The following is a 27,964-nucleotide window of genomic DNA, read 5'->3' as shown; positions in this document are numbered from 1 at the left end:
TTCCTCCACTAATTCTCCCCATGACACATCTTTCCCACTTTCCAACTCATTCATATTCACTAAATCCACAAGTAAATCATCCTGCAACCCTCCTGACTGGAGGGTTGTAACAACACAGTCCTGCACTGAAACCTCATCTCTGAAGAGATTTTTTGAAATATCTCCTCCAAATCCATCAGCAACTCCACTCCATCATCAACCTTTTGAGAAAGCTTGACCACTTTCTCCTCTTCTTTAGTGTCCTCATTTGCAAGCTCATTACCTGCACCTTATCAAATCTTACTTCCGACATACAAACTGCTATATCATCCTCATTTTTTGAGGAAGTGACATTTTCTCCACCACAGCTTTTTCTGACCCCTGCACATTCCATTTCCTTCCTGCTTCTCTGAGTGCCTTCATGCCATGACCAGAAGCAGGAAGTGTAACTGCATACAGTGTTTCCATATGTGAAAACAGCAGGAGAAGTTTCCCGATGCCCTGGTCAAATTTCTCCTAAAAGTATAAATATCACCTCGGGTCTTCCCTGAAAAGAGGCTTCTAGACTAGTGGGACTACCCTGGTCAACAAAAGACAAATAAAAATACAAAATGACTGCTAGATAAATAAAAATGCTGTAAAATAGTGGAATCTGCCACTGTACTATCCCCCCCCACACACACACACACACACACACACACACACACACACACACACACAGAAATCCCATGCAGACTCAGAGAGAACATCCACACTTTGCACAGAATGCACCACAGCTGAAAACTGAATTAGGAAGCCACATGTTGTAAAATAACAGTATTGTTGTATGGGATCTATATTAAATGTTCAAACATCCAAAATATTGAACATTACATGGTCAAGGCCAAATGTTCAACATTTGGATGTTCGAACATTAAAAAAAAGAAAACACAGAAAAAAATGCTTTAACAGCGCAGGCAGGGGGCTGTGACCCCCCTACTTAAATATACCAACTCCGAAACTGCACTTCAGTGCAGAAAAGGGAAATTCTCCCTATCTGCACTGTACGGTGCCGTTGAAAATCTATCTTTGAGCACTCAAAATTTAGAACGTTTGGTCTCGACCATGTAACGTTCGAAATTTTGAGCGTTCAAAGATTTGACAAGTACCCATTGTATGATGGAATTATTTATCACACTAAATATTTATGCTGTCCTTTTGGACCAGCACTGGCTCGTTATACTCAAAAAACAAAATGTTAAACATAAAGGCTTCATCCCTTTGAAGTAGGTTACCTGTAGAATTCCAGAGAAAAAAAATATGCGAAATATAAAATGAAATCTATGTCATCTGGTAAGTTTAAAGTTCTGAAATGGACAGTGTGCTCCTATGTTCTATTACCATTTTAGGCAGGAATACCTTTAGGGCAATATCCACTTACATTATCCCTGGCCAGGATACACATTAAATCTTTACCAGTCAATGTGCTGCAAAATTCAAGAATAAAATGTCTAAAACTAATCATTCCACATGACATGACATGATCCTGTAAGATCCTATTTGAAATATAAAACAGTACAGGCTTTTTCATGTGCCAGACACACCCTGGGATTCAGAAAGCTGAAAAGTCCTTGTAGGAACAGTGTAGGAGCACCTGCATGGAAAATGGCCACTGAGCGATTCAGGATAGTGCTGTTTTCTCGTGCACGAGCAGTCCTACACTGTTCCACCATGGAAAACTGGCAAATATGCAAATCACCTCATTTGCTGGTGAAAAACATGCAAATGAGGTGCTTTTGTGATTCAACAAGCTGCCAGGTCTCAGTGCTAAAACAGTGTCAATGCAGAAATGTATTTAGAAAATAACTGAGTACATTTCTGCAACTGACAAAACTAAGGCATGATAGCTCATGAAAAAACATGTATTATGTACATTAGACATGCCAATGGCCAAATATAAGGCCATTGGCATTAAAAATTGATTAATTATTATGAAAATTAAACTTTTTTTTTTTGCCGATCTTGGACTTTTAAGCATAGGGCAGTGACGTGCAAATGGGATCGTGCTGAAAATAAAAAAAAAATGGGAAAACTCCATTTTAAGTTAAATCTGAATTTTGCCATTATAGTCTAGGGCATGCAGAATCTAAACAATACCAGGGAGTACAGGTTCTCAAGGGGAAAGGGTCTGTTTTAGTGCAGTAACTAATGACCTACACACAGGGGTATGCAAATGAGGGGAGTTATACTGAATCACATATTTCTTCAATTGTACCTAACAGTGTAGGTGAAGCGATACAACAATGCAAGTCTAAGAGCTGGATGACTTCATAAGGGGATGAGTCATGCTTACTGTAAGCTCACTGGAGCTTTGTGGCCTGTAGTTGCCCTTATCTAAGCACAGCTAAGGAAAAAGGTGTGCCAGATGTGTCTGAGCACTGTGTACATAGCCTAAACTGGTGTGCGTGGTGCGCACCAGGTTTTAAACATAAACAGAAAAAAAGAGGAAATGGCAACACCGTTTACGTTTCAGCACTGGGTATGTGCAGAGTGCCTTGGGGCTTAAATAGGGAGTAAGTGGGAAGGGGAAACAGCAGTAGGACAGCAATCAAGGAGAACTAGCATAGCTGGCAGGTGGAATGTATCAGAATCAGCCAATTACACATGCAGCAGCCTAGCACACTACTATAAACTATACAAACATCTTTCAGACTGTTTTTTCCCACTAACTCTATACTACCGGTCTACACAGATGGGGGATTTTTAACTGGCAAAACTAATTAAAAATGTTAGAGGCTGCTGCTGATTTACTTCATCATTATGTGCTAGAGACTGAGGGTGGTGAGGAGAAGAATGCTGAAAACCTACCCACAGTGAGGAGGAGGAGAAGAGTGTACAGACCCAGGGTTACCTACCAGGGCCTACATGAGCTGGAGATAGTGGAGCGCTATAGGGTGGGAAGGGACATTCTGCAGCAACTCGCCCAGCTGGGCCATCCCCGCCTCACACACACAACCAACAGAAGGGAACCCATCCCAGTGGATACCAAGGTATGTGTAGGCTTAAGAATATTAGCCACATGTACCTTCCAAAGACCAACTGGGGATATCATGGGGGTCTCACAGGCATCAGCATCCAGGGTACTCCACCAGTTCCTGGATGCTATTACACCACATGCCAATGAGCACATATATTTTCCAAACACCCGTGAGGTGTTGATCAGAAGTATGTGTCTCTTCCACCGTACAGCAGAATACCCTGAGTAGTTGGTGCTATAGATTGCATGCACATCCACATCAAAGCACCACCCGGAGAGTGGGGTAGGGTCTACATAAACTGCAAGGGCTTCCCCTCCATCAACTGCCAGGTCATGTGTGATGCCCAGTGCGTTATCATATCCGTGTGTGCTGACAGCCCTGGAAGCTATCACCGCTCCCACATCTGGCATTCCTCACAGCTGTATCAGGAGTTTGACAGGGGGACATCCCATATGTCCATCTAGTGGGGGATGCTGGATATGCACTGGAGTTGTGGCTGATGACACCCATCAGAAATACATACTCACCAGAACAAGAATGCAATAATGAGGCACACGCACAAACAAGTATCACTGTAGAGCATGCGTTTGGTATGCTCAAGTCACGGTTTCACTGCCTTGACATATCTGGTGGAGCCTTGTAGTACTCCCCAGCTACATGTGGACAAATGTTCATAGTATGTGCCATGCTAAACAATATGATTCTGCGGAAACTGTTGCAACAGGAACAGCATGGGGAGGGGCCACACAGACCCCCACAATTGCCAAGGCCACCACAGGCACAGAGGGACTCAGAGGAGGAACTTCCTGAGCCTGCCCCTGTAGGCAGATGGAGGAGTGCCCAGTATGCCCTATCCTTGGCAAAGAGGCAATGCATAGCACACACACTGACACTGTAGGGACCCAAGGACTGATACCTCTCTCTGACTGGCACATACAGTAAAATGGATGCCAAACATGACATTACCTGTGCTTTACCATGTATAGGGAGTGTACTACATGCATCCGACATAGTCAGCCCTCCAGCACCATCCTCAATACTGGCCCAGCAACAAGGTAAGTCATCCTTCCTATCAATTACTGAATTAAGTAGTATGATCTGATAGTTGCACGTATGGTATGGATGCAAGCATGCTTTATGGGACAGCAGGAAATCCATAACAAATACTGGTGTCAACATACTAGGCAGTGGTACACAAGATGACAACTCCCACCGCAGTACATGTGGTGGCCCAAATAACTGTGGGTGTCAATAGGTCACACACACGGATGTTACTGAGGGTCACATACCCACCACCTGTCTCACCCAGCAGGTCAGGTGTAGATGGCAATAAAGAAAGACTGGGCTAAAGCCCCCAAATGATGGCAATGGTGAACAGCCCCCCTCCAGACCTACATAGACATACTACAACAAGTCTGGCAGTTTCATTTTGTTTCTGAAGGGTAAGAAGTCTAAAACTGAAATTTATGCCATTAAAATCTAATGTGTATGCTGCTGATATGCCTCCTTTTTGCATAATAGTTCACAATACAATATGAAATGGAAGCCAACAGAGTAACCAAAATACCAGTACATTCATTGTAAATGTTTAAAGTCTTCAGGTGTGCAAGCCCCCACACACACAATCCCATGAAGAAATGCAGTAACATGAAAGTTTGGGGAGTAATATCACTGGAGCACAGACTGCCAGATCTGTCTCAATCTACATTGTTGCATGTGTACGATATGCAGGGGTCAGTGTCATAAGTTTGTTGTGTGTTTAATATTGTCTTGAAGTGGTCAGCATGTAGACCTGGATGGTTGTGTCTCAATGGCCTAGGTACAGTACTGTGGTCAGCATGTAGGCCTGGATGGCCGTGTCTCAGTGGCCTAGGTACAGTACTGTGGTCAACAGGGCCACGCTCTAACAACTGCAGTGCCAACCCCACTGCTTCTCAGCTACACCCATGTCAACAGTTGTACATACTTACTGTCCACATGTCAATGTCTGTCACTGTCGGAAAGCTGGACATGCCATGAATGGGGGCCCATAAATAGAAACAGTACACATGTGGAAGTACCCTACACAAAGTGCATATAAAACAACTGCCAACTGCACACAGCTTTGGAATTATACATAGAGGTTAGCATCACATTAGTTGTCCCTCTAGTGTGGAATACTGGTAGTCTGGCCAATCACTGGCAGACCACAAAAGGCACAGTTATAAAGTAATGACAGGCTGCCCATGTCTACACACAAGGCAGCAAAAGGGGAATGTCCCAGGTATATATGTGAGTCAGATGCAAGTAGCTTCCATATCAAGCATGTACCCAGCTCACCCCACCATCAGCCACAGTTTTATCACAGGTCATATCTGTGCTGTAGGGAATGAATACAGCATGACCCCATCTCTGTATTGGAATACATACATGATGCTGCATGCTGAATAAGTGTCCCATGCAGGTGTGTCCCTAGGTGTAAGCAGCAACATGACCACACCCAGACTCGTGGATCAGTATGAACAGGAAGGATTGACAGGAACACCTCAACCACTTACCACTGTCACCCCAGGGTAATCCACTGGCTTACAGCCTCAGAAAATATGAGTGACAGAATGCACTGGCCTGCTGCAGATGGCCTGCAGCACTCTCAAATGGCCAACAGTCCTCTGACAAAGGCCCATGCCTCACCCATAGTGCCAATGTACGGAATGTCATGGGGGTCCTAGCTAACAACCTAACACAGTAAACAGAAAACAAAAGCAAGGCCATGCTGACAAATGCCAGTAGCATGCCTCCCCATGTCCTACTGCAAGAACTGTCGACCAGGCCATAAATACTACAGGGATAAAGGCCCAGCTATAGGGATACCTCTGAGATATTGCTTTCATAATGTTAGGAAGAGGAGAGAATAACAGGGTAGGGGGTGTAGAAGCATGGATGTCATGGAGAGTATGAAGTCTGAAACTCTAATGTCTGCCCATACTATCCCCTCACTGCAAACCCATGAATGAAGAGCCACAAAACTGCTTGTAAACCACAATGTGAAGGTAAACTGACCAGATATATGAGTCCTGCCTCTGGATAACCTGGGTGTATCTGTACAGCTGAGAGGTATGGCCCCAGCAGGATATAGCTATTCCATTAAATTGAGAAATGCACAAGCAGGGAATCCCCAGCCAACATACTACCAAGGTGCTGGATCATTTACACAGAACCAGCAGTCTGTCTGTAGCTACCCCTCCACAATGGCAGGAGTGTGCCAGAATGTGTAGACTATGCCTCAGAATATTGGTCTCAGCTTCATTCATCTTGTATTTCCCTGGTAAATAACTGTGAGCAAAGAATGATAACTGTCAGTAGTTGGTGACATGATACATCACAGTGTAAAACAGTACATATGTTAGACAGTCTATGCTACAACCAACCATGTTACACAAGCAGCACAGACAGCAATAGTTGCAGTATCCCCTGTATGTTACCCCCATTGTGTATCCATATTGACAACCTATCTACAGATATCCTACAGAAACGGGTTGCTAGGTGTACCTGTAGTGCACACAAAACCCTGAACTTGAGTCCAACTCTCCCTGGAATGGATGCATACACTCAATATAGAGGGTCATACTGGGCATGCTGCTATACATAGAGAAATGAAGCCCATGTCTGACAACACAGTGGACTATAGATATCTGTTATTCGTAGATGTCTGTGCACATACACACCAATTTGTACACCGTTTATACTTCACACACACACACACACACACACACACACACACACACACACACACACACACCACTGGATAGGAATAGTCACACATATCTAAGGCCAACATAATATAATATGTCAAGCATACACACACAGAAACATGGGGAAGAGAGACAGACAGCGACAGAGAGAATCCCATTATGAGGCCTTTCCCATCCAGTACACATCCTATTGCCCTATATCACGTGATTTGCTAGTGTTATTTACTGCAGAAATTCCTTTTGTTAGCCCTCAGCCCTATAGTCTCAGAAGTGCTTGTGATAACAAGGCCAACAGTTGTCAAATACTGTAGAGGTTGGTGTAGACAATCCACAGCCCTAAATGTGTAGTGCCATATGCAATGACTATGTGACAGTATGGAGTAGTTAACAATATAGGTAACCCTTCTAATACTCAGAGACTACTCTCCACCCAGGAATCATACACAAACTCAATTGGCTAGACATCAACCACTATATCAGTAGTTCTCTTGCAAACTGCCTCATAGATAGTACCCACGGTGTGATTGCAGTAGACTCCATGTCAAACCGATGACCAGACATGACTGGTCAGACAAGGTACAGACCCATGTCCTCTCATGCTTGGAATCTACCCTTCTGAGGTGCAGGAGAATACAAAGTCACCCTGGCTGAAAATGTTTGCATACAGCAGTAAGGTGGATGGCAGCATTCCCAAGCCGTGTGATGTTGACATCATGTACAAAGGCCACTCTGACACTTATGACTGTTGTCAGAACCCTGGAATTACCTCGATTCCAAAAGATGTGCTCCAATTACCTTTGGGAATACCATGACTTACATGAAGTAATACACTGGTGGGAGTCCACTGAACACTGATGTTGTTATAAAAGAATGGGGAACACAGGTTGACAGTCAACTACCTGTTGACCACAACAGTGCCACTGACATCAGAAAGTACTTTGATGTGTTTCATCTCCTGTTTAAGTGTGTGTTATCCAGCAAGTAAAAGGACATGGTCACCCTGTACCATCCCCTCAGTAGCCCAATCAATGTGTACAGTGGCCCTTTTGCCATGTTCCCCACTGGACACCTGCAACAACTGTATAGTCTGCAAACGTAACATACAAATGGAATAAAATGCCTTATATACACATGTACCTGTATAGACAGACTCCAATAACTCCAATGAATCACCGTATCATACTGTCTATGTAGGTGCAATCACTACCTCAATTACACAGTCATGTCTCACCAAACTAGGTCAGGAATGCTACATCTGAAGATACCAATCTGTCCACACAACATGCCCCAGAGACCTCAAGCACACTTCCACACTTCAAATGACATGCTAGTGTGACAGGTGCAAAACCCAGATGCTGTCCATGTTATGGAATATAAATCACATACATGTAAAGCAGTGCACATCACTGGCCACCCTCAATAGAAATCTGGATGGGTGGATGGGGAATACAATACCCACTCCTGGGGACCACTCCAGTGGCTATACTCCTGAGCCAAACTGAGGACTACTGTCATGTGGCCAGATACCAGGGTATTCCCTTCAGTTAGCCTTGTAGAGCCTTCAGGCCCATTCACCTACCACACACCTATGAAGCAATGAACCTATGGGTCTCAGTACTGGCAAATGTGTGGTGTGTGTGTGTGTGTGTGTGTGTGTGTGTGTGTGTGTGTGTGTGTGTGTGTGTGTGTGTGTGTGTGTGTGTGTGAATAGTAATCTCATTGTGTTTGGTTGATGAATATCCCCTGTGGCTGTGATTATTAGCAATCGGAGGTGTGTCCAAACCACAACACATACCTTTCTACACTCTACAAAAGATGTTGTAGATCAACATATACCTATGTACAACTGTCAGCCATATAATCTGTGAGGCATATGCAATCACTGTGTTACAGACCTGGGAAATCCATGCAGATACAGCTGTACCCTAAGACATGGTGGATGTGTTTCCACATTGCCATACCCCTTGATCTTGCTGCAGGGCTACATCCCGGTGACACACAGATCCCTAGAACAGAAACAGGATATAGCATGCGACAACTCATTCACTCAGCACTTCACTTGTGGGGGAGAGAGGGGTAAAGCTGGCACTGAATGTGTTGCCTAGACTGTGGATAATATCTGTTGTGTCAGGATAGGTATTAGCATTGTGCAATAACTCTCAGCACTTGTGTTTAATGCTGTGGAGGTTGTTAATGTAACTACCAAAGGCTGTTGTGGTTGTTGTCAGTGTCTGCTGCATGTCTGCCTTCCTAGATGCCTGTAGGGGATTCCATGAGGGATCCCAAGTTGTGCTTGAGGCTAATAAGGGAGTTCAACAATCATGGGATACCACCTTTCTCTGAAACAATGTCCTCTGTCTGTTGTACACTTTAGTAATGGCAGGGTACCATCACATTGTCTACAGGTGTTTGGAAGACAGTGTTTGGGTTCTGTTTGCTCTGGTTAGTACCATGCATTCATGTGCCTGTTTGTACAGTGCATATGTGTATGATTCCACAGTCATGCAGCTATTTCCCATTGCCATGGGTGCACTGAAGTCATTCACCCCTGTTTTTATGGCTACAAAGTCAGTTTTGGATAGGTTTTACAAGGTGATTACCTTTGTGGGGGGGGGGGGTGTTGCTGACATGTTGAGTTCCATGTTGATTACGGACTGTGTGGATCTCACAATGCAGGAATTGACAACTGAGGATGAGCAACAGTCCCATGTTTAAGTGGTCAACACAGGTCAAGGTTGTTGCATCCTCTACTGGGGGTCAGTATGAGCTGGTCCAGGGCATTGGACATGATGAATCCCAGGAAGTGTTGGGCCACTGTACTGGTGAATGGCTACTTTCCCCAGGTGATGGAGTGATGGAGTGGTAGTTGAAGTCTCATACAATGTCAGTGTTGCTTTGGACCATCATAGATGGCAGGGTGTTGAGGAATGTGCATTGATAGTCTAGGGACATAGATGTGGACCCGGTTGCACTATTACCCCAAGGCAGTTGTACTGGAGGTATCTCCAATTCATTATGCTGGGATACTAGTCTGGAGGTGTTCCTATCCATAATTAATATGGAGACAACACCACCTGTGGAGGTGTGGTGTGGTCCATGTTTGAGGGCTGACAACTGTGGAATGTGTTATAGCCTGATAGTGCAGGGCTGCTGTCTGCTGCTGTGAACCCTCTCTCCATTGCAGCAGACATGTTAATGTCCTCCACTCCAATGAATGCTTTTAGTGACTGCATCCTGATAGTTAGATGTCTACTGTTGAGTAGCATGACCCTCAGATTGCATGCATGTCTAGGTGTTATGGTGGTAATTACATTAGGAACACTGCCTAATAAGGCATCATAGGGGTGGCGAGACACTCAGCCAGTACCTGGAAACCCAGCGCTGACAGATGTAGGACATCTGTGGCAAGTCATTTTGTTCTGTCAATCATGTCATCCCAAGCAGAGAGATACTGGATCCCCTGAGAATTACACAAAACATGTAAGCCAATGTTGCAGTCAATTATCTGTTGATAGTACCACAACATCATTCTGGATGACAGCGGTACACTGCTCAGGGTTAATGTCACACTTACCTGGACCACATAATGAGAGAGTTCAATCCTGTCTCTTGTCATGTAGTCTAAGGAGGTGTGTCCCAAGTCATTCACACCCACATGGATACAAAGTGATACTCATAGTTGCTGTGGAGTGCCATGACTGGCTGTGTCATGTGTTGAATGCTGGCATGTGATAGATATTTGGCCGTTACCTGCTCCATATTTAACTTAGTGAGTGGGATATGTGTGTGCCTCAGTATTGAGTTACCCATGATCACTGTATTATGCAAGTTGGTTAGCCTTAGGAGTTTAGGTTGAGCAGCACACTGTGTAGGTTAAATATACATCCATTGGCATGTGCCATGGCATTGTGTCTGAGTAGGTTTCTGTCTTGCTGGTCTATGCTGTTTGGGTAAATGTCCATTGAGTGCGTCTGTGAAGGTGGGTGTGTGGCTGTTCACTGTATGTCATGGCTATCAAAGTGGGTGTCATGGTGAGCTATGTGTTCCACATGGTGTGGTGCAGGTGCTAATCTTATCCTCTTGACCTGCTAGTCCAGTCTTTGCTGGAGAGTGCATATGTCCACATTGGATGATATATGGGTAACTCTCACAGGTCTGAGTGTTTGGAGTTTAGAGGGGAAGGTTGTCTGTGTACATGAGGCAGTTGCAACAGTGCCTCTGAATGGACAAGTGCACCTGATTAATGGGTGAAAGCACAGAAAACTGCCCTTCAATCATGCCAGGAGGAGAGGACATACCTAGTAAGTACTGGGGCTACTTCTGTGATGAACAAGTACTGCTGACGACTCCCAGGTGTGCCACACTTATTGATACAATAACCCGGTGAAGTGCCAAGCCGTAATGCTATTTGAGGTGCAAGACAGAAAGAACTAGCATGATGTAAGTGTGGAACTGAGGGCAGACTTTCTGCCAGCTGTACTACTTTACGTCAGCTGTGCAGTTATCAGCAGCCTTGGCCATGTGAAAGTTCAATAAGCTCTGTAGCACATGTTAACTGTGTAACACAGTGCAGTAGACATAACGAAATAGGTAGGAGTTCTAATCCAAATACTGGCAAGTGTGTGTGTGTGTGTGTGTGTGTGTGTGTGTGTGTGTGTGTGTGTGTGTGTGTGTGTGTGTGTGTGTGTGTGTGTGAATCATGTACTGTCTGGATTATACCATTTTTGACTTGTGTACTACCCTGCACACTTCCCCTCGCCCCAATCTAGTAGTCCTGTTGATGTTATCCACCTTAGAAGTACCTTTGGAAAAGGTGAACAAGTGTAAGCTCTGTGGCGCATCTGATAACTGTGTAGCACTATAGTAGCAATAACTAGATAGGCAAGAGTTCTAATCTCCCTAATGGCAACTGTTTGGATGTGTTTGTGTGAAAATCATATAGTGTGTGGGTTACACCATTTTTGACCTGTGTACTACCCTTTACACTTCCCCTGACTCCAATTTAGTAGTCCTGTTGATGTCATCCACCAGAGAAGTACCTTTGGACTACGTGGAAATGTGTACGCTCTGTGGCATGTCTGATAACTGTGTAGCACTATAGTAATAATACCTGCATAGGCAGGAGTTCTAAACTCAGTACTGGCAACTGTTTGTGTGTGAGGATCATATCTGGTGTGGATTATACCATTTTGATGTGTGTACCATACACTGCTGGTGACCACCTCCCACTGCCATTACTTTATATAGTGCGTTAACAGAATCTGCCTCACACGCAGCAAGTTAAACTCTTGTACAGCCCTATCTACAGATGTGTCTGGAATATTCAGATGTTTGCAACCTATACGTGGTCAGAAGTGCTCTGTGTGCCTTAACAATGCCCATGTATGTGGTATTGTGCCAAATAGGCCACATTGAGTGTACTGACACATATGGCAGCATCAGGTATCATAACTGATTGAAACATCATGCTGATATGACTTTTGCCACTCTCACATGTGACCATCCTTGTAGGTGCAATACACAAGTCCAGATGCTTGGTTTTACAAGTGAACTTTTGATGCCATGGGTCACATTAAAGGCTGTAAGAGGTGTGGACTGACATACTGTGGTCCTAATTTGTATGTAACAAGAACACCTTGCATCTTAACAGGGGTGTGTACACAATTTATATACACTGTATACCACTAATGTGTCACACATGTCCCTACCTTAGGCCATTTGTGCAGCCATTTCACTGACCTCTGTTCAGATGTCTTGGCACTGACAAGATGTGAGGTATGCTGCAGGAATGTTGAATTCATGTCAGATAGGCCCTAGTGGTGACCACCGTGATGCAATGCAGTTAACCCCACCACAACTGAACATGCACAAAAAGCAATATAGCTATTACTGATAGTTGTGTTCATGGTAAATTGCATTCACTTCACATGTCTGTGGTATTGCCAGGCAACAACAGAACAATCTCATACTCACCAGCTTCAGGCTGCTATCCCATATGCAGACCAGAAGATTTTAGGTAGTTGTGAGATGGAGGTCCTGTCAGCAGACTCACATCTGGCCTTGGTACAGGATGGATGTAGCATGTCTACCCATTTACAGTACTAACCCCAATAATACACAATGTTCTGTCCTCACCATATATGTGCACCTCTGTGCATCAGAAATCCCCATCCACACCTGCAATCGGACCTGACACATGGATGTAGATACACTACAGATACATATATGTCTGATACATTCATGTAGTAATCCCCACTAGGCACTCACCTGCATGCTCCTCAGCCAGTGTGTGGTTGCAACCCACCTCCACAATGCTTTCCTCAGCTTCATGGCTTGTGCATTGGCCGGGTGACCCAAGATTGGTGAGGAGCTCCTTGGTGGGTGTCAGTGGGAACTGGATGGCTGGGCCCCCACCTGTGGCTAGCTATTCCCTCACTACAGCAGCAGCCCATTGACAGGCATGGTGGATGAGGTCAGTGGCCCGATGCTGCACCTGCTCATAAGTTCTGCTGTGCAAGCCGGCATCATTTACCCTGTGGACCAGATCATTCCACAGGATGGTCCTCTCCCACTCATCATGTGCTCTCATTCCAAATAACATAGCATAATATTCTATCACATATTTGGTGATGATGTCAGTTTCCCCAACAGAGAATGCTGGTAGGAAAGCCCTCTGCATGTTACCTGGAAGACATAAACAGGAAAAAAGGTCACAGGACCTTATACGATTGTCAAATTGTGCATCAACAGTGGATATTACTCACAGATAATCCAAACTACACCATAACCCTCCAGTCTATCATGGCTATAGCAGCTTGCATTACACTCCTGGCTCTGAGCTATCTTATTCCCCACAATTTTGGACACTTAATTGCATAATTCTCTATTTTCCATTCATTTCTGTGTAGAGGGATGACAGTAGCCATCTTCCATGTGGATGACGTGTGGATGGTGGCAGGTCTGTGTTTGACTGTGGTGTGTGATGGAGCTGTGAGCACATGCCCGAGTTCATGTAGGAGGCAGACCATTATGTTATTATGCCCCATGGAGATTTGCTGTTGTTGCCATAAGTAGGCAATGTGTACATGCTCACCAATGCTAAGGGGAGGATTGTGGTTGATGTGCATATCCCCCTATACAACTAGGCTAGGCAGGGTGGCAATGTCCCCACCTAATCTGTTTGATGCAGGTTGCCTATATCCATGGCATGTGTAGGAGGTGTGCTTTACCCCCAGTACAGGGTGAATTATGTTGTTGCCTCTGAGACTGACAACATATGTGGAGACACTGTTGCAATTGTCCATGGTGATGTGGATATGTCTGATTTGTATTCATAGTCAGCCTTACAGAAAGTCACCTGTGAACTTAGATGCTTACTCAGATAGAGGTGGACTTGCTTCCAAGTTGTTGCCTGCACCTATGTGTCCCTGTACAGCCAATATAGCAACCTATTATGTGGTTTGTGTATTGCTGCTGTCCACCAAAGGAGGATTACTCTACTTTGGTGGAGGCTGGTTATACAGGTCAGGTACTGGTGAGTCCATATAGCTACAGTGGATATAAAGTGTACATACCCCTGTTACAATGTCTGGTATGTGTGCAGTTGAAACATGATACCACAATAACTCATTTCAAAACAATTCCCACCTTTAATGTGACCTATAGCTTATGCAATTCAATTGAAAACATAACAATCTGGTCTGTGAAAACATATGGAAATAATCAGTACAATAAGCCAGTTGAATGAGTGTGTACACCCTTAAACTGATATGTTGTATATGCACCTCTTGGTTACAGCCTTCATTGGTCTTTGTTTGAACTCTAGCATCATAGCACATCTTCACTTGGCAATAGTTGCTCACCTTCCTAGAAACACCTTTGTTTGTTTTACAGTGGAGTTGTACAGATTAGGGGTCACATTCAAGATGAGAGACATTATGACATGATTTTCTGTGGTCTGATTGTCATGCAGCACACAAACCTGGCATTTCACCAGGGGTGTGTACACTTGTGATATCCACTGTATATAGGTGTTGATATTGCTGTTAGTGGTAGGCATGAACAGTGGGTCATAACACAGTTGGAGACTTCTCTGATTACTACCTGATAATCATGCCTACTCTAGTACCCATATCAGTGCCAGGGCAATGCAACAACCAGTAGCTGTTCACATTTATGTCTGTTATATGCACTGACACTGATATTACACACATGTGCAACATGCGCTACCTGTGTACCTGACTGCTTGACACCCATGTTATTAGTTTAGTGCCTTCCAGCTGAATATATGCATACATACATGTGCTCAGGGGATACCTGGTATACATTTCTGTTCTATGTTAGTATGGCACACCATATTAACAATCTTGCTGCTCAATCATACTTCTCAACCTGTTATAGCAGGATGTCTAGACAATACTATATTAATATAGCTGCACAATACATTAGTAAGTTGATTGCACAGTAGGCTTTGACATCACTGTGATAACCTGGAAGATGTCCAACAGTGATAAGTAGGATATTATGTTACATTGTCATTGCTCACAGACTTGCCAATGGTTTGGCTGACATAACACAGGTATATGTGTATGTGACTACACATATCAATCACAAATGTGCTTACTGTCCAGCAGAACACTGTACAGTTGAATGTTATTAATTCAATCTATCACATGCAGTTCAACACACATGTCTGCAACAGTACTTTACTATGCACATGCACTATAGGGTCTATATTATTTGAACAAAGTTTTATAACTTTGAATACCATATGGGCGACACCATATGCTCAAAGTTATAAAACTTTGAATTGTGAAAAAAAAATCACCTAACATGTTAAAGCAGAGGGGCGAGCCCCACTGCACCCCCACACCCCCGCTCTTTAAATATACCAATTCCGAGATTACACTACAGTGCAGTAAAGGGAAGTCTTTCCTTTATGGCATTATAGTGCGGTCTGGGAGTTGTTATATTTAAAGAGTGGGGGGTGTGGGAGGGTGCAGCCCCTTAACATGGGGGGGTGCAGGGGGGCTTGCCCCCCTGCCTACAACTCTTAGTTTAGGGTTTAGTCTTACCCATATGGTATTTGAAGTTATAAAACGTCATTCAAATAATATAGACCCGCCCTATATAGGTCTCTTAGATTTACAAGACAAACATGTGTCATACTCATAGTCACAGGTAACATATGGATATGGACAGCATCCTATTAACTGGCCTAGCAGTGGCACAGTCACAACTGTTTGACAGACACCCCAGCAGTTGTCATATGTGAGTTGTCCTTTTCCAGGGTGAGTCGGGCTCCTGAGCTGTGATCCTACCTCACAACCTCTTAGAGCATCACATCTGGACAAAGGCTAAAATTATGGAAGGGATAAATAGGGCCAGACTTTAAATATCCCTGTTACAAACTTAGGAAGCTTGTAGAATAATACATTCTGCATTACCGTGAATATTCTTAAGGCTGTGGAGTCATAAACTCATGTGTTTGTCATTACTTGATGACTTTAATCCTCAAATATTTGTCAGATGTGTACATATTTCAGGAGGAACAGACAAAAAACAATGATATGAAGATCTAGACATTCTGTGAAGATCTGTACAGTTGAGAGGAATGGCTGTGATCTTTCCCACTGCAGAGATTACCAGATGCTATGGCCATAGCAGCTGTTCAGCAGGACATTAGAACAGCAAGGCTTGTTGGGACATATATTCTTCCAAATCATATTTCCCATTATTACAGAGCAAGTACTAGATTCAGTTACATGCTTACATGTTCCACTTAACTGTTCTTTTTTTTCTTCTCTTTTCTGGTATTTGTTTTTATTTATTTTGTTTGCTTTTTGTTTTTTTCTTTCTTTCTTTCTTTCTTATTTCTTTTTTTTCTTTCTCTTTCTGTGTCTGTGTACTACAGAGATAGAGCTGCTTTGCATAGATGGCAGCATGGCTTTTATAGGTGATGCTCATAACCAGGTGATGGTCTGTGCACCAGATGGTGTTCCCCACTTGCTAACTGCATGCAGAGCAACTGTCTAGTTCTTCAAATAGCCAATGTCTTGGCAACACACTCATATAACTGAGTACTTCATGTGGGCATTGGCCCTTTCCCTTACTTGTGAGGAAGACATCCTGGAGGTGTGTGAGCTAACACCTCTTACAACAGGACTTGTGGAGACAAACCAAATGAATGGTGGAGATGGTTCAAGACTTAGGGGCAGAATGTGAGTATTGCTGTTATATGTTTGGAATACTGCTAACAGGGTTTATCTGAACATGGTACATGTGCATGGGTTTCAGTCTGATAAAGTTCTGTCTCTGCATAGCTGTCAACTGTAGGCCTATCCACATAATGGCCTCAGGGTAGATTGTTATGTTTGGTCTGTTCCTCAGACAGGTGTTGTCCTTGGCAAATCAGTAGCATATTCTGGTGATTGCAATCAGTAAATGCTAACATCCATTTGTTTTTTCTGACTTTATATCCCTCAGAAAAGATATATTACAACAAACCCTGTAACACCAGCAACTTTCTCAGTGTATAACAGCAATATTTCAAGTATGGCCATGTATTTGGGCCTCTGTCCACCAATTATCTCAGACTTTGTCCAGATGTCATACAGTAGGAGGTTGATAGGTATAATGGTTTATCATTATTTAGTGCTGTCATTCCTGCTGAGGGGAAAACATGTTTGAGTCTGCAAATTCAGGAGATGATGTATGGAGAATGCTCTTAGATGCCCTTGTAACATATGTTATGTGGGGGAGAGTAAAATGTGTTTTAAAACTAGGCTGTTAGAACATATGAGACATATTACTGATAAGAAAGAAGACAGTTCTATAGATGTACATTTGAATCAATCTCACCATGAGGACAGTAGTGGGTTCCAAGCTACTGTTTTGAAATAAGTCTGTTCCTCAGTTTGAAAAAACATTCATATAAGGGCAATTGTTATGTACAGAATTAATGTACTAATATTAAATGTGATACTTTATCCCTTAGGGGATTAAATGAGGAGTGTAATTGGAGACTATGTATTTAATTATGTAATTAAGTGTTAATTGCTTCTTGTGATTAAGGCAAGTATTTCCTGTAATCTTTTACTCCTTGAAGGCTTTCGCCAAGACATCAGAGTGTAATAGACATGTGTGAATTACTGTCTGGTTGTCTTTCACTTTACTATGCTCAGTCATTTTAGTTGTTTTGCTAAGAGGTTGTTGTATGTCTGGCCATTGTGTATGGCCTATCATGATTCCGTAGCAGTGTACTGTTCACTTATTTATTTGGACAGTGGGGGGGGGGGGGGACAGATGTGAGTGTCATGGCTCCTTTTGTATCCAGCTGTGCATGCTGCCCCAGTTATGGGTGGATTATCAGCAGCATATGTTTGTATGGGCATTTTGAGACATCTGTGCATATATATCTATATATATCTATATCTATCAATATATATATATATATATATATATATATATATATATATACATATACATATACATATATACATCTATATATATGTATATATTTGTTTACATGCACACACACACACACACACATATATATATATATATACACATATATATGTATATGTATCTATATCTATATATATATATATATATATATATATATACACATATATATATATATATGTATATATACACACATATATATATATATATATATATATATATATATATATATATATATATATATATATATATATATATATATATATATATATATATATATATATATACACACACACACACACACACCTCAGTATTTATTGGTAGTATATCTATATATTGTTATACAGATATATGCATCTCCATACATATATATCTCTCCCTCAATGTATATGTTTCTTTTCAGATATATATATATATATATATATATATTTGTAGATATCAATTCTTCCTACTTGCACAATGTCTCTTCCCTATTGTAAACTGGCTGTAAAGAAGGATATGCTTGAGAAAACATCCTAAACCCATGCATCTGAGGTGGCTTCCTCTTCTTTCGGTAGGGGTTGCCACAGCAGATCACCTGTCCACTCATGATTGGCAGTGGAGTTTTACAGTGTCAAGTTGCCAGCCCGGTGCCCAACCTTCCACAGAAGGCACACACACACACACACACACACACACACACACACACACACACACACACACACACACACACACACACACACACACACACACACACTCACACCTAGGGCCAATTTAGAGTGTCCAATCCACCTACAGCATGTCTTTGGGATGTGGGAGGAAACCGGAGCACCTGGAGGAAACCCACGCAACCACAGGGAGAACATGTAGACTCTGCACAGAAGGCACCCCAGCCGAGGATTGAACCAGAGAACCTGTTGCTGTGAGGTGGCAATGGTAACCACTGCACCACCGTGGCCACACAGGCTAACTGGTAAATTGTTTTGGCTATGGGGTGCCAGGTCATAGGTTCAATACCTTGCAAGGGCTGTTTATTTTGTTACTAGGACTGTTGTATACAGAGTGATTAAGGCAGTTTTGAGCAGCTTTAAGTCTGTTTGCACAGGTTTGCTCAACGGTAAGCAGTGATAACGTATGGTTAAATGAATAGGTAGGCTTTGCTTACCAGTGCACAAATCTGCTTAGCATTTAAATTTAGGCAATGCTTAAACCTGCTAAGCATAGCTCAGCCCTGGTGCCCTGGTAACCATTGGTCACATTACAGTCTGATAAAATAGCAGGGTAATGACATCTTTAATAAGTGTATTTAATTTCCTGTACATAACATGCTTATATGTGCTGTCATTACAGTAGTAAGAGGTGTGACTATACTGGATGGGACACCTAGACATACATGGGTAGTACCACAGTCTTTTTTCTTTGTATTTGTTTTATACATGGGTAGTACCCAAAGTTATATGCAGTCACACTTGCGTGTTACACTAGCTACAGTGCACTGGCTGACAAAAATAGTTTAACACATATTGTATCATTATGTTAGTACTTTTAACAGTGCTTTTCCAAGTAAAGATAGGTTGCAGGTTGTAGTACTAGAACCATACACCCCTGCATGCAAAGCTGATGAGTACTAACTACCTTGTTCTTGATGTTTCAGCTGTATAGTTTATGTTTATCTTATTGGATATTGATCTGCTATTATGATGTTAACTGTTAACTACTATGTTTTTTTGACATGCCATTGAGGACTCCTGTCATGTAGTAATGTCATACCCTATCATGTAGTAATGTCATACCTTTCAGTTTCAGACTTCTATCTTTCAAAACATTCATCCTAATGCTTTACCTGTTGGTTATCTACTTTCTGCCTGTCCTCTATACAGATGTGCAGATTCAGGTATTGCTAAGGCCATACCACTATGTAGGTGCCCACACAGTATTGTGCTGTGGGCCTGGACACTGCTGCTAGTTCCGACATATGGGACATTCCTTAGTGTGGGCTTTTCCCCTTTTCCTTGCTTGTGTGAGGGACATTACCGAGGTCATGGGCTACAGATTCACAGTAGGTGGCAATATGTCAAAGGACATGTGCAGACAGCCAAACAACATGGGGGCATATCCCCAGATTTGTAAACAGATTCTATGTCATCAGTGCTGTTATACACATGGTGGATTGATAGATTGACAGGGTTTGTGTAGACATGCATTTAGTGAGTGACTTCATGACTGACAGTGATATGTCTCTGACATACCTCTCCAGTGACATGCTGTCCACAGACTGGCCACATGTTTGCTTGTTATGTTTTGTCTGTTCCCCAGAGAGTTTGTGTCCTTGGTAAATCAGTCATGGACTCTGTGGAATGCAGTCAGCAAATACTCATATCTGTTGGTATTTCTCATGCCATATTCCTCATAAAGGATATGTTGCAACAAACCTAGTAACATCTGCAACTGTCTCAACGTATGACAGCAATATGTCCACTCTACCCCTGTGTTTGTGCCTCTGTTCCAAAATGATGTCAGGCTTTACCCAGATGTCAATGAGGCTCAGACGTATTTATTATCATTATTTCTTGCCTTCATTCCTGCTACCATCCCAGTAATGTAGTAGACCCACAGGCAAGTCAGGGAAGAGGTCATAGATATCAGTCCAGAGCCTGTACATTCTGAGGTGAACTGTACATGTGAGAGGCCTTTGTATGTCTGGCCATTGTTAACAGACTGTCAGGACTGTGTACACATGTCACGTGTACATGTTAGTGGGCTGTATATGGAGGGGGTGGATGTAAGTGTTATGGTTCCTTCTTTATCTGACTGTGCATGGTGCTCCAGTTTCTGCTGATCTATTGGCTGTATGTGTTTGTAGGGGCAAACTGACACATGTCCTGTACTAAGGTCAGGATTCAGACTACACTGAGAATTGGGACTGTATATGTAGGGCTAGTGTGTGAGTGCTAAACAATGATGTATTTGTTCACACACTCTGTATACTCTACTGTTCATGTGACTTACCGGTATGTGACTGTGACTGTGGTGATATTGGTTGTGGGTATGCACTTTCACACTGGTGTCTGTTTGTCAGTGCTGTTACATCCCTGTAGTGCCTGATGTATTTCCAAATACATGTGTAATTAAACATAGCAAATTCCCTAATTCAGTTACTTGTGATATTTTACTAAATATATGTTAGAGCACACAGGTGGGTGTTACTACAGTAGCTGTGTTGGCTTATCTATCCCAGTACATCAGATACATCTCCATTTTCATGGCTTCCACACACCACTTTGTGGCCTTGGTCCAGATTCACTGCAGTAAGGGGTTCTGAGCATACCTATCAACTGGCTGGATTGTTTCAGGATGTCCAGGTTTATCATTCATATTTCTGGTCTGTTTTACAGGTTATTCTCATTTCTCTGGTAAATCACTGTGATGTTATGATTGTTGTCAGAAAATGAGGACATACGTTGCATTTACCTGCCTCACATCCATCAGAATATGTATGCTGAAACAAACTGTGTCACTCTGTCAAGAAGAGTACAGGGGGACAATGACCTCTTCCTTCATGGATGTTAATGCGTTAGTACTGAGATGTACCACACAGAAGGACTCTCTGATCACAGTGGCAATGTGGTGATCAAAACAGACATTGCTGTCAACCTATGTGCCGAGCTCTCTTATAATGCCTTCTTTGTTCAGGGGACTACCATCGATGTGGTAATTCATGGGAGCAAGGTTTTCCCCAAAGGGGATGACGACACATTTTCTGACATTGAGCTTAAGGCCATGGCTCTGACACCAGTCACTGGTCTCAGTGAGGCCTTTCAGTAGTATGCTAACATCACTTGGGTAGTTGATAATAGCTCCCAACTTGACTGTCTGCAATCATTGTCAGCCAGAGTCCCTTTATGTTGGCATGGACTTCTGAGAAGTTGATACCAAACATGAGAGGACCCATGACAGAACCTTGCGGGACTCCATTTATGACTGCTCGGCAGTCTGACTTGGAGTCAGCTATTTCCACACTGTTAGTCTTATCTGTGACCCATTTTGCAACACACCTATTGATATAGGGCTTGATGCTTAGCTTAGTGAGATTATGCATGATGCCTGAGTGGGGAATGTTATCAAAGGTTTTGGCCAGATCAATGTAGGCTGCATGTGCCACCTTGCCTTAATCCACAGCTCAGGTGACTGACTCCAAGGAGATGACCAGGTTGATTGAGCAGGTATGATCTACCCTTCACAAAAGGAAACTGTGTGAGATCCTGTGTCTGCAGATTCCTATATCCCTGTTTATTAGGTGCATGGTGATGCATTCCATAGCTTTGCATAACAGACTGGTCAGGAAGTTGGGGTGTTAGTTCCCAGGGTGTATAGTTGCACCTTGTTTGTAGAGAGGGGTGACTGTAGCAGTGCGCAATTCATTAGGGACAAAGCCTGAGGTGAGGCTGTGGTTGAACAGGGCACACAGGTGAGGTGCCATGTCACTCTGTAGTTCATGTAAAATGCAGTCAGAGATATTGCCAGGTCCCATAGAAGCTGTATTCTTTTCCTTGCTCAGTGATGTTTTAATCTGTGCAGCAGTAATACTGGGTACCTGGCAGTGTATTGTGATTGGCAATATCTGTTGCCTCAGTCAAGGAGGTACCATTGTCTAACAGCTAAGAGCAAATCTTGGTATTGCCATGGAGATTATTTACATAACTGTATGAAGCCTTGTGGTTGACTTTATTATGTGCTCAATTTCTGTTTTCACAGCTACCTTTGTAGTATTTGGTGAGGGATCTCAACTTTAATTGAGGCTGGTAAGGGTATTTTTCCAGTCTTGGATCTTCATCTTATTCCATATCAATTCCCTCCATCTGTTGTACAGTTACTTTATTGGTGGGGACCACCAGATTGGCTTCCTTTTTTGGAGGTGAGGGTCGTGGTTCTATTGGGTATGGCGGTATCCATGCATTTGTGTATGTGTTCATAGTGCATTGCTGTTTGATACAGCAGTCATGCAACTAGTCTCCATTTGCATGGCTGAAGTGAGGTTACCCACCTCCGGTTTTAGGAGGCCATAAAATTAACTTTGGAAAGGCTTTTCATGGTGGCTAGCTGTACAGGGGGGGAGGATGTGGGCTATAACAAGATAGGAGTTGACTATTGGTATACAGAAACAGTTGCCTGTTTTAGTAAGGACCAGGTGAATGTGATGAACAAGTCCATCTGTATATGAGTACCTTTCTCAGTTAATGGTGGGGTAGTTGAAGTCAACCAGTATGAGAGTGTTAGGTTGGACACTAATATTCTCCAGGGTGTTTAGGGATATGGATTGTGAGTCATGGGACATGTTTGGGGACTTATAGCAGGCTACATCCTGAAACACTGTCTTACCCAATGTTAGCTATACCTGCAGGATCTGTCATGCATAACATTGGTCTACCACTCTGGAGGTGTGTGCATCCTTTATGAATATGGAAATACCACCACCTTTATAGCTTCAGTCCAAGTTATGCAGCCAAATGGTGTGGAATGAGTTATAGGCTTGTAGTGCCTGCTGCCTTTAACCAGGTCTCTGTTACAGCACAGATGTCATTGTTCCCCATTTTAAGTAATACTTCCAGTGAGTGCATTTTCGGATATAGACTTCTAGGGTGCAGCAGCATGAACCTCAGATTGCATGTGTCTGTAGCTGTCAAATATTTCTGTGTATTTCTGTATATATATATATATATATATATATATATATATATATATACATATATATATATATATATATATATATATATATATATATATATACATATATATATATATATATATATATATATATATATATATATATATATATATATATATATATATATATATATATATATATATATATATATATATATATATATATATATATATATATATATATATATATATATATATATATAGATATACATGCATGTATTTATTCACCTTTCTATATTTTATTTATTTATTTATTTATTTTATTTTACATTTGTTTACCGGGCTAGTCCAACTGGATGTAAATCTGTTTTCAGCAGAGGCCCGGGGAGAAAAGCTCCACAATGGTTAAAACAGAAATTAATTTACATAGTGAAAATACAATTTTGTAAAAGGTACATAAACAGGGAGAACAAAATAATACATACAAATCAATTTAACAATTATGAGAAATGCAGGAAATAGAAAAATAGAATTCATTGAGGACAACATACAGGAGGAGATAGAAAATGTAGGATCTGGAGATGAGAGAAAAGAGAGAACAATTAGTAAGCAAGATGAAGGCAGGCAGGGGATATGCTTCTGCATATATGTAGATATAAATTTAGATGTATATCTCTTTCTCTCTCTCTCTCTCTCTATATATATATATATATATATATATATATATATATATATATATATATATATATATATATATATATATATATATATTATGTATAGATTTATCCGGTTTACCTTCATGTGTGCGTTTTGCACAGAGGCGAACAGCAAATGTTCAAAAGGACATTTGCAAAGTTTGCAAACTTCAAACACAAAAAGGTTTGAATGTGCAATGAGCACATGCACAGTGACATTTGCTCATTACAGATTTGGCATGTTGGGGCAGATTACACTATAGTGGGGATCAGGAAGTGTTCTCTTTCCCCACTGTAGTGCGATCTCAGAGTTAGAATATTAAAGTAGGGGGGTGGAGGGCACAGCCCCCCACATGGGGTGTTCTGCTTTACACTTCATTACATTTTTTTTCGACATTTATGTTCAAAAAATCAGCAAATCTGCATTTCGATTTGCTAATTTTAGAACATTGGAAACTGTCGCTGTTTTGTTTTTCGAAGTTACGATTAGCTCATATGAGCAATCTCATGAGTGTGTTTCACTTTTGTATAGATAAACCGATTTATCCACATAAATGCATCTCTCTCTCTCTCTATATATATATATATATATATATATATATATATATATATATATATATATATATATATATATTCTAAAGACATGCTTCTGGAGCATTTCTCCCTGGGCCTCCGCTGAAAACAGGATCTGTGGAACCTAGTCGGACTTTCCCGGTCAACAAATGTTAAATAAATAAATAAATAAATATATATATATATATATATATATATATATATAGAGAGAGAGAGAGAGAGAGAGAGAGAGAACCTGACTGATTCTACAGACTTCTTTCCCTACTATTGAATGACTGTACTAAGTGATATGTTTGGAAAAGCATCACTGCTTTATAGAGTTCAGATGGCGTAATGGTACATTGCTTTGATTGTAGTTTACAAGGCACTTGGTAAGATTTGTTATTTTGTTGCAAGGCAGAACAGTTGCTGCTGGGAAGGAAGGGATAAGGGCAATAATAAGGTTGGGCCCCTTGACCCCCATTTTGACAGCCTTTGGACAGGTTTGTTGCAGTAAGAGGTTCAGAGTGTGGATCTGATGTCCAATATATATATATATATATATATATACACACACACACACATACATACATATTCAGATATATGTATATATTTATATATATATATAGATACAATTTCTTTTAGGAACACAGAGTTATTTATATATAAATGAATGTATTTATTTACTATATATATATATATATATATATATCATATATGTGTATATTTTATATTTATATCTCTACATATCATCATCATCATCATTAGCCCCTTTTCCCCATTTTTTCTACATGGGGTCGGGGTATCGTATTAACTGTCGCCATCTCTCTCAAATCAGTGCCACACTCCAGCCTTCTTCAATACTCATGCCGACAGTTGCAGATCTTCTTTCACACAATCCATCCACCAGTTTGCTGGATGTCCTCGCTCCTCTTACCTTTTTCCTGTCTGTCCCAAACCTTCCTCACCAGATTGTATTCTGCTTTTCTACACATGTCCAAATTTGAGCTACTTTGTCTTCTGCTCTTATGTCCTCATTTCTTAGTCCCACAGTATACATACTACCACCTTTCTCAGGCACTTAATTTCCATCATTTCTAGCTTCTTCAACTGTTCTGCCTTTACTGCCTAGATTTCTGTACCATACAGTAGTACTGGTCACACCACTGTCTTGTACACCTTACTTTTCAGCTTCTTTGGCATTCTTCTGTCATAGACTACACCTGATACTCTATGCCAGTTGGCTGCAGCCCCTCTGATTCTAGCTTTGACCTCTTCATTCAGACTACCCTTCTCCTCAACCACCCCTCCCAGATACTTGAAGCTGTTTACCTGTTCCACTATCTTCCCTTCTATCTCTATTCTCAACTTCTTCTGATTTCCCCAGTTTGCTGCCATTACCACCGTCTTATCTGTGCTTAGTTTCATCCCATGTGTCTTCAGATTTTCATTCCATTATTCTGTCCTTTGCTGAAGTTGTAGCTCAGTCTGCCTGTACTGCCAAATCATCTGTTGATCTATCCCCTCCAACTTGTTTGCTAATGTAATCCATCACCAGTATGAACAGTAGTGGGCTCAAAGCTGAACCCTGATGTACACTCATTCCCACTGGGAACCCCTCTGTGAGGCTGAACACTGTTCCTACTTGAGTCACTGGGTCCTTGTACATAGCCTGCACTAATTCTACCAATGTTTCTGAGACTTCAAACCACCTCAGTACTCCCCATATTAGCTTTCTTGGGACATTTTCATATGCTTTCTCCAAGTCTAGGAATGCCCAGTTGGACTCTCTCCTCATCTCTAGCTTCTTCTCAATTATCTGTCTCAATGCAAGCATCTGGTCAATTGTGTTGCATCCTGATCTGAATCCAAACTGTTCATCTCCTGTCTTACATTCTACTACTCTGCATATCCATTTATCAATCTCCCTCGCCAGAACTTTCATCCAGTCTGGTAGGAGTTTGATCCATCTGTACTGCCCACAGTTGTGGATGTCCCCTTTGTTCTTGTACACTGGCACCAGTATGCTTATTCTCCTGTCATCTGGGGTATGCCTTTCTCTCCACACTGCTATTAGTACCCGTAGGAGCCATTTCTCCCCTGCCTCACCAGGCATCTTTATCATATCTGCTGTGACCTCTTCTGAGCCTGCTGCTTTCCCTGACTTCATCTTCCTTAGTGCTGGGCTCCTCATTTTCTCTCATTGTAGGCTGTTTCTGGGGCAGTACAGCTTCTGTGGGGTATTCTTCATTCAGAAGGTGCTGGGAATACTCCTTCCATCTGCCTTTGATATGCTGTTGAGCAGGTTGTTGCTGGAATCCCTTATGAAGGGTATCTGACTATCTTCTTTATCTTTCTGCCTTGCAACCTGACATAGTTTCTTTGTGCCCCTTACTGAGTCACTTTCCAGAAGTTGGTAGAGTGCCTCTGATGCCCTATTCTTTGCTATTGCAACTTCTTTCTTAGCTTCTTTATTAGCCAACCAGTAGTCCTTCCTAGCCTAGTCAGTCTTTTCTATCTCCCATTTCCTTCTGCACTCCTTCTTTTTTTGATGACTGCCTGGACTTTTGCATTCCACCACCAGCTTTCTTTACGTACCTTTTTTCCATACCTGGCTTGGCCACGTATCTTTTCTGTAGTCCTAACACATGCTGTTTTAGGCACTGCCACTCTTCTTCAACTCCATCTATTGTTTTCCTTTTCTTGGGGTGCTAGAGCCCTGAGTAATTCCTTGAACTGCTGTACTTTCTTTCCAGTCAACTTCCAGGTCTTCAACCTGGTCTCTGTTGACCTTAGAGCCTTTTCTGACCACTGCTTACAGCTGATAGTGTCAACTAATGGTTTATGCTGTGAGCCAACTGTTTCACTGGGGATGACTTTGCAA

Source organism: Protopterus annectens, chromosome 12.part0 (assembly GCF_019279795.1).
Source record: "Protopterus annectens isolate FY-2018-M chromosome 12.part0, PAN1.0, whole genome shotgun sequence".
In the NCBI taxonomy this organism is placed as follows: Eukaryota; Metazoa; Chordata; order Ceratodontiformes; family Protopteridae; genus Protopterus; species Protopterus annectens.
This window is presented reverse-complemented; position numbering follows the sequence as displayed.